This window comes from Moschus berezovskii, chromosome 8 (assembly GCF_049115385.1).
Source record: "Moschus berezovskii isolate FMDL1 chromosome 8, NW_MosBer_1.0, whole genome shotgun sequence".
NCBI classification, from domain to species: Eukaryota; Metazoa; Chordata; class Mammalia; order Artiodactyla; family Moschidae; genus Moschus; species Moschus berezovskii.
Genome location: NC_142467.1, coordinates 42,873,652 through 42,882,280, shown reverse-complemented (window position 1 = coordinate 42,882,280; position 8,629 = coordinate 42,873,652).

Below are 8,629 nucleotides of genomic sequence, written 5' to 3'. Positions count from 1 at the left end.
AAGTTGGCTTAAAGCTCAACATTCAGAAACTAAGATCATGGCATCTGGTCCCATCACTTCATGGCAAATAGATGGGAAAACAGTGGAAACAGTGGCTGACTTTATTTTGGGGGGCTCCAAAATCACTGCAGATGGTGACTGCAGTCATGAAATTAAAAGACACTTACTCCTTGGAAGGAAAGTTATGACCAACCTAGACAGCATATTAAAAAGCAGAGAATTTTTCGACAAAATTCAACATCCATTTATGATAAAAACCCTCCAGAAAGTGGGAATAGAAGAGACATACCTCAACATAATAAAAGCTATATATGACAAACCCACAGCAAACATTATCCTCAATGGTGAAAAACTGAAAGCATTTCCCCTAAAGTCAGGAACAAGACAAGGGTGCCCACTCTCACCACTACTATTCAACATAGTTCTGGAAGTTTTGGCTACAGCAATCAGAGCAGAAAAAGACATAAAAGGAATACAAATTGGAAAAGAAGAAGTAAAACTTTCACTGTTCGCTGATGACATGATCCTCTACACAGAAAACCCTAAAGACTCTACCAGAAAACTACTAGAGCTAATCAATGATTACAGTAACGTTGCAGGATATAAAATCAACACACAGAAATCCCTTGCATTCCTATACACTAATAATGAGAAAATGGAAAGAGAAATTAAGGAAACTATTCCATTCACTGTTGCAACGAAAAGAATTAAATACTTAAGAATATACCTACCTAAGGAAACAAAAGACTTGTACATAGAAAACTATAAAACACTAGTGAAAGTGATCAAAAAGGACACTAATAGATAGAGAAATATACCGTGTTCATGGATTGGAAGAATAAATATTGTAAAAATGAGTATACTACCCAAAGTAATTTATACATTCAATGCAATCCCTATCAAGCTACCAACGATATTTTTCACAGAACTAGAACAAATAATCTCACAATTTGTATGGAAATACAAAAAACCTCGAATAGCCAAAGCAATCTTGAGGAAGAAGAATGGAACTGGGGGAATTAACCTGCCGGACTTCAGGCTCTACTACAAAGCCACAGTCATCAAGACAGTATGGTACTGGCATAAAGACAGAAATATAGACCAATGGAACAAAATAGAAAGCCCAGAGATAAATCCACGCACCTATGGACACCTTATCTTTGACAAAGGAGGCAAGAATATAAAATGGAGAAAAGACAGTCTATTTAACAAGTGGTGCTGGGAAAACTGGTCAGCCACTTGTAAAAGAATGAACCTAGAACACTTCCTAACACCATACACAAAAATAAACTCAAAATGGATTAGACAGCTAAATGTAAGACCAGAAACTATAAAACTCCTAGAGGAGAACGTAGGCAAAACTCTCTCCAACATAAATCACAGCAGGATCCTCCAAGACCCACCTCCCAGAATATTGGAAATAAAAGCAAAAATAAATTGGCTCAGAGGTTACTGCGTCTGCCTCCAATGCGGGAGACCTGGGTTCGATCCCTGGGTCGGGAAGATCCCCTGGAGAAGGAAATGGTAACCCACTCCAGTATTCTTGCCTGGAGAATCCCATGGATGGAGAAGCCTGGTAGGCTACAGTCCACGGGTTCGCAAAGAGTCGGACACGACTGAGCGACTGAACAGAACAGAACAGAATTAAAATCAAAAGCTTCTGCACAGCAAAGGAAACTATAAGTAAGGTGAAAAGACAGCCTTCAGAATGGGAGAAAATAATAGCAAATGAAGCAACTGATAAAGGATTAATCTCCAAAATATACAAGCAGCTCCTGCAGCTCAATTCCAGAAAAATAAGTGACACAATCAAAAAATGGGCCAAAGAACTAAACAGACATTTCTCCAAAGAAGACATACAGATGGCTAACAAACACATGAAAAAATGCTCAACATCCCTCATAATCCGAGAGATGCAAATCAAAACCACAATGAGATACCATTTCACACCAGTCAGAATGGCTGCTATGCAAAAGTCTACATGCATTAAATGCTGGAGAGGATGTGGAGAGAAGGGAACCCTCTTACACTGTTGGTGGGAATGCAAACTAGTACAGCCACGATGGAGAACAGTGTGGAGATTCCTCAAAAACCTGAAAATAGAACTGCCATATGATCCAGCAATCGCACTCCTGGGCATACACACCGAGGAAACCAGAATTGAAAGAGACACATGTACTCCAATGTTCATTGCAGCACTGTTTATAATAGCCAGGACATGGAAGCAACCTAGATGTCCATCTGCAGACAAATGGATAAGAAAGCTTTGGTACATATACACAATGGAGTATTACTCAGCCATTAAAAAGAATGGATTTGAATCAGTTTTAATGAGGTGGATGAAACTGGAACCTATTATACAGAGTGAAGTAAGCCAGAAAGAAAAACACCAATACAGTATACAAATGCATATATATGGAATTTAGAAAGATGCAAATGATAACCCTGTATACGAGACAGCAAAAGAGACACAGATGTATAGAACAGTCTTTGGGACTCTGTGGGAGAGGGTGAGGGTGGGATGATTTGGGAGAATTGCATTGAAACATGTATGTTGTCATATATGAAATGAATCACCAGTTCAGGGTCGATGCATGTTACAGGATGCTCGGGGCTGGTGTGTGGGGATGACCCAGAGGGAGGATAAAAGGAGGAGGGAGGTGGGAGGGAGGTTCAGGAGGGGGAACTCATGTACACCCAGTTGGATTCATGTCAATGTATGGCAAAACCAACCAATATAATATTGTAATATAATTAGCCTCCAATAAAAATAAATAAATAAAAAAGCAGAGACATCACTTTGCCAATGAAGGTCCATCTAGTCAAGGCTATGGTTTTTCCAGTAGTCATGTATGGATGTGAGAGTTGGACTATAAAGAAAGCTGAGCACAGAAGAATTGATGCTTTTGAACTGTGGTGTTGGACAAGACTCTGGTGAGTCCCTTGGACTGCAATGAGATCCAACCAGTCCATCCTAAAGGAGATCAGTCCTGGGTGTTCATTGGAAGGACTGATGTTGAAACTGAAACACCAATACTTTGGTCACCTGATTCAAAGAGCTGACTCATTTGAAAAGACCCTGATGCTGGGAAAGATTGAGGGCAGGAGGAGAAGGGGATGATGGAGGATGAGATGGTTGGGTGGCATCACCGACTCAATGGACATGGGTTTGAGTGGACTACGGGAGTTGGTGTTGAACAGGGAGATCTGGCATGCTGTGGTTCATGGGGTTGCAGAGTCAGACACGACTGAGTGACTGAACTGAACTGAACTGATAATGAATGTAATAATGGAATCTTTCTCAAACATCTGGACAATGCCTCACAATGAGATAATGCACTGAGAGCATCAAGCCCAACCCTTTCTTATAATAAGCACTCAGCAACTGTTATTTATTATTATCAATGACTCCCAGAATAATAGTGATAGCCCTGAATGCTCCTCTATGAGATGATACCTATGAAAGTTTTGGTACAGTGGCAAGTCCCTATTCAATACAATACACTGTGTCATCATAGTAATGATTATTTGATCAGAGGGAGGTGACAATTGTCAGACACCAATCACCACCGAGGCATCTGTACATCTGCCTAGACCCACATTTCCAACTGCCTGTTAGACATCTCCTAGGGGCACTTCAAAATCAAGATCACCTAAATAAATTTCATTCTTCCTCCTGGGGTTCCTTTATCAGTGAACCCATCACATCAGCTAATCTCCTAAATACAGAGAATCAGTCATCCTTCCTTCTTACTCCAGCCACCATGTCCTCTCAATTCCAAGTCCTAATGGCTCTGACTCTTTGCTGCTACTGCTACCATCATCCTAGTCGAGATGCTCCTCTCCAGCTGAATTATTACAGGAGCCTCCTGGGGAGGCTCTCTGCCTCCAGGCTTACTCACCTCCTAGTCATCTGAAACACTTTTTACAGAGCGTTTTCTTAAAACAAAGCTAAAAGTGCCATTTCCTAATATTAACACATGAAAGCTTCCTTATGATCCTGTAATGAAATCTGAATCTTTCATTCCATTAATCAGTCTATTAAGAACCTAGGCCACTCCTAGCTTCCTGTCTCCATTAGATTAATCTAGGATCTTAAACAATTGCCAATGATTTCATGCTTTTATAAGCCCCCTTGTCTATAATCATGCTGTTCTCCCTGACTGTTAACTCTGCTTAATGAAATATTCTCATCCATGAAGAACCAATTCAAGGATCATTGAGAGAAATCATCCTGGCCCTCCTTTCAAAGTTAGAACCCTTCTCTTCCTTCTTTGGGTCCCCAAAGAAGGCACCTCATCATACTTCTACCCCCAAACAAATCTCACTGGATGCTTGTTTGCTCTGCACAAGTCTGCCTCTCCACCCCCCAACTTTAAGGACAGAGGTCAAGACTTCCTCATATTGATATGCTCTGGGCCCACAGAGAAAGCAACTAGTCATGTTTAATGAATCATAGATTTTAAAGGTCTTTACCAAGTATCATATGACCTATTTCCATGTATCCATATGAAATGCCAATAGAAAAATATAAAATCTCATCTCCAACCACTTTTCCCTCTGAGAATGCTTTGATTCTATGGAAAGGCCAGCTTGCTCTGGACCATAAAGATTGGGCTGGTTTTGTAAAACAGAGATATGTAAGAGAACAAATGCTCCTAAAAGCCCCCATCCCACTCCTCAACTATCCAACTCTGGAACCAAGAAAAGGCTACAGTAAGAACCTCAAAGAAAGGAAAATGTGACTATTACCAGAGCTGTATTCACTTTATTTCCAGTTTTCCTGGGTTGATAGCCAAGTTCTCATACATGTTTGGGTGCATGAAACTTGAAATTATTTTACTGCTTAGACTTCATGCTGTTGATGAGCATAACAAGCCACCTCGGGCCTGAGAAAAAGTGAAGCCTGATACTTGAGGAGCAAATAGGAAAATCTGCCCTCCTGGGAGCTCTCCCGAGAGACAGTCTTTGCCAGTTCTTGAAAAACGGTAACCAGTTGGGATCAAGAGAACTGGTCTCTGGTCTCAGCAATCTCCCTAACTCACTGCAAGCCCTCTCTCAACTCTCTGGCCTTTTCTGAGCCTTAATTTCATATCAGTTTTTCACTGAAAACACCAACCCCAGGTGTTCATGGGCCCAAATTTAAAGCCTCTGAAACCCAAGAATGAATCTCAGCTCTCCATCTGCCTTTCAGTGTGATCTTGGGAAAGTCACTCTATATCTCTGAACTCCATTTCTAGGTAGCCACAGAGTGGAGGTGAGGATTTGCCACCCTGGGTCAGGCTTCTTCAGATAATGTCTGCAGACCAAACACCTTCAAAGCAGAGGAGGGCACTAGAGTAGAAGATCTATATTTGGAGATGTCTTATAAAATAAATAATGTAAATCTGGAAATCTTTCATGGGAAGGAGTCAGCGCTGATGCTTTTAGCCTGTTTCACTCTCATCCCAACTTGCAGGAGGATGTAGGCTGTGACCACAGTGTTCCCCAAAGAGCAGAATCCCAGACAAGCAGGCAGATGACAGACTGTTCCCATGGCTAAAGGCAAACGCCCCACAGCAGCACAGCCCCCGTACCTCTTGGCTGAGAAGTCACAGAGTCACTCACTTCTTGCATCAATGTCTGGGACTTCAACTGGAGAACTCAATCTTTAGACCCTGGGGTAAAAAATGGAAAGGAGAAATCACAACTTTAGGTAGACACCTGTCTTTCTATCTGGAGGCCCCCTGTTTCTCTAAATTGACTTCTGGCATTAAAAAGAAAGAAGAGTAAAGGTTTACTGAGTATTTAGTACATGTCAGACTCTGTTCCAAGTCATCTATATGCATTCTCTCATTTAATCCACAGAAAGAGACACAGGCTTGAGGTTTCATTATGCTCATTTAACCAGTGAGGAAGCCAAGGCCCAGAGAGATTAAGAAACTTTCCCAAAGTCACACAGCAGACAAGAGGCACAATTTAAACCCAGGCAGTAGACATCAGAATGCACACATGAACCACTCTATTTCACTGCCCCCCTACATTCTACTATCAGGGCATTGATTTATTTACCTCATAGATGTCTGTTTTCCTCTGCTTAATTATAAGCTCCACTAAGGTAACAGCTACCTTTTGTAAGCTTACTAGCTAGCCAGGCACTTATCTAAATTTTGTATGCATGAGGTTATACAACAGAGGCCAGAGACCCCCAGGGAAAAATAGTACAGCTGATAATCAACCCCAGGCAGCCCCCTCTAGCAACTCCAAGGTTGTGGATTATTTTCAGGGTATTCTCTGCCCTTGGGCCCTAGTAAATACCTAAAGAAGTCTGCCTAGAGGGAGGACAGGACAAATGAATGAAAGAACGCTCCCTCCACTATACAGAGTCAAGGGGTCAAGTGAGTTCACCCTCTGGGGCTTCCAGGAAGAAGGCCAGTGTGTTTGGAATTGGGATGAGATAGCTGAGCTTCACCCAGCCTAGAGAGGACAGGCACGTATTCTAGAGATGATCTACCATGGAGAACTGCATAAACGAATCCAAATCAATGGGTCTCTCAAATCCATAGGGAGGAAGTAGCCACAAACACAATCTTGACACCCAGTGTGTCCCAGGTGGGCTTCATGGCACACAGGACCCAACCACTTTTTGCAGTTATCTGACTCAATGATACTCTATTCAGTATTTCCCCTCAATCTGAGTGGTGAGGAAAGAAAAAGAGAACCACACTCAAATACTCTTGCATGTGAGCAAGGCAGTGTCTCCAGAAGTAGCCTCTGTGCTTCTCTGAGAGGTACTGGGGAGCAGGATACTTATTGATTCTGGAAGAGAAAAAAGTTTGAAAAAGGCAGTTTAAAGTCGGTATTTGTGCAAAGTGGTTGGATTTGAGGCTGTTTTTATAGCTGTCTCTCTACTTTTTTTGTGACTCATCTGGTAAAGAATCTGCCTTCAATGCAGGAGACCTGGGTTTCAACCCTGGGTTGGGAAGATCCCCTGGAGAAGGCAAAGGCTACCCACTCCAGTATTCTGGCCTAGAGAATTCCACAGACTGTATAGTCCATGGGTCACTAAGAGTCGGACTGAGTGACTTTCACTCTACTTTTCTATGTTTATTCCAGTATATTTTTAGGATTGTAAGTAATTTTTAGAAACTAAGGGAAAAACTGCAAATGCTGTAATCTAAGATGATTAAGGGCTTCCCTGGAGCTCAGCTGGTAAAGAATCTGCCTGCAGTGAAGGAGACCACAGTTCGATTCCTGGGTCAGGAAGATCCGCTGGAGAAGAGATAGGCTACCACTCTCGTATTCTTGGGCTTCCCTGGTGACTCAGCTGGTAAAGAAACCGCCTGCAATGTGGGAGACCTGGGTTTGATTCCTGGGTTGAGAAGATCCCCTGGAGAAGGGAACAGCTACCCACTCCAGTATTCTGGCCTGGAGAATTCCACGGACTTTATAGTCCATGGGGTTGCAAAGAGTTGGACATGACTGAGCGACTTTCACACAAGATGATTAAAGACCAAAGTTATAAAACATACATATAAAAATTGGCTGGGCTTCCCGAGTGGCTCAGTGATAAAAAATCTGCCTACTAATGCAGAAGACCCAGGTTCAGTCCCTGACCCAGGAAGTACCCACGTGCTGCGGAGCAACGAGGCCCAAGTGTCGTAACTACTGAAGCTCACACACCCTAGAGCCTATGCTTTGCAACAAGAGAAACCACCTCAATAGGAAGCCTCTGCACTACAACTATAGAGTATCCAACTCAGAGCAATTGGAGAAAAGTCTATGCAGCAGTGAAGACTCAGAACAGCCAAAAATAAATAAATAAACAAATAAATGAAATTATGTTTTAAAAAATCGGCGTGTGTGTACTTCATTTTAAAAAAATGGCTTAGGGTTCAGGGATATTAGGTGACTACTTAGAGTATAATGGAATTGGCCAATTCAATACTGTAAAGTTGTTTATATTAATCCAGACCTTATTGAGGTAGCTGAAATGTTAAGCCTTCAAATTATCTGTTCATCTTTTCTAATATTCTTACCACAGAAGCAGAGGTTGAAACATGGTGGGAGCTTTGATAAACCTCCATAATTAATGGAGTTAGTAATTCAGTGAGAGTTCCAAAAGATTCTGCAGCGAGGGAGGGAGGGAATAAAGGAAGGAAGGAAGGAAAGGAAAGGAGAGAGAATTAAAGGTAGAAGTAGTTCATCAAGGGTCATTAAAGGCGTCTGGAGAACTTTCCTCAATCTTTCATGCCCAAGCACAGACTTGAGCCCTGTCAGGATGATACAAGTGTCTGACCCAGGGGGACATTTTCTGGTTAAGTGTCTCCAAGACTCTTGGGATGTCGAATGGAAAAGCAAAACTGCTGACTTTTCAGAAGCTCAAAGGAAAAAAAGATAGCAACAAAAAAGTAAATCATAAAACAATGAAAAGAAAAAAATTTAATGAAACTATATATACACTCACACAGAATTATAGAATGCACTGAGTATTCCATAACAACCCCTTATTACTCCTACCTATAAATTAATTTGTTGAAGCTCTAATACCTAGTAGCTTGAATGTGACTGTGTTTGGAGATACCTTAAAAATGAGGTAATTAAGGTAAAATGATTTTGTATGAATGGGCCCTAATCGAATATGACTGGT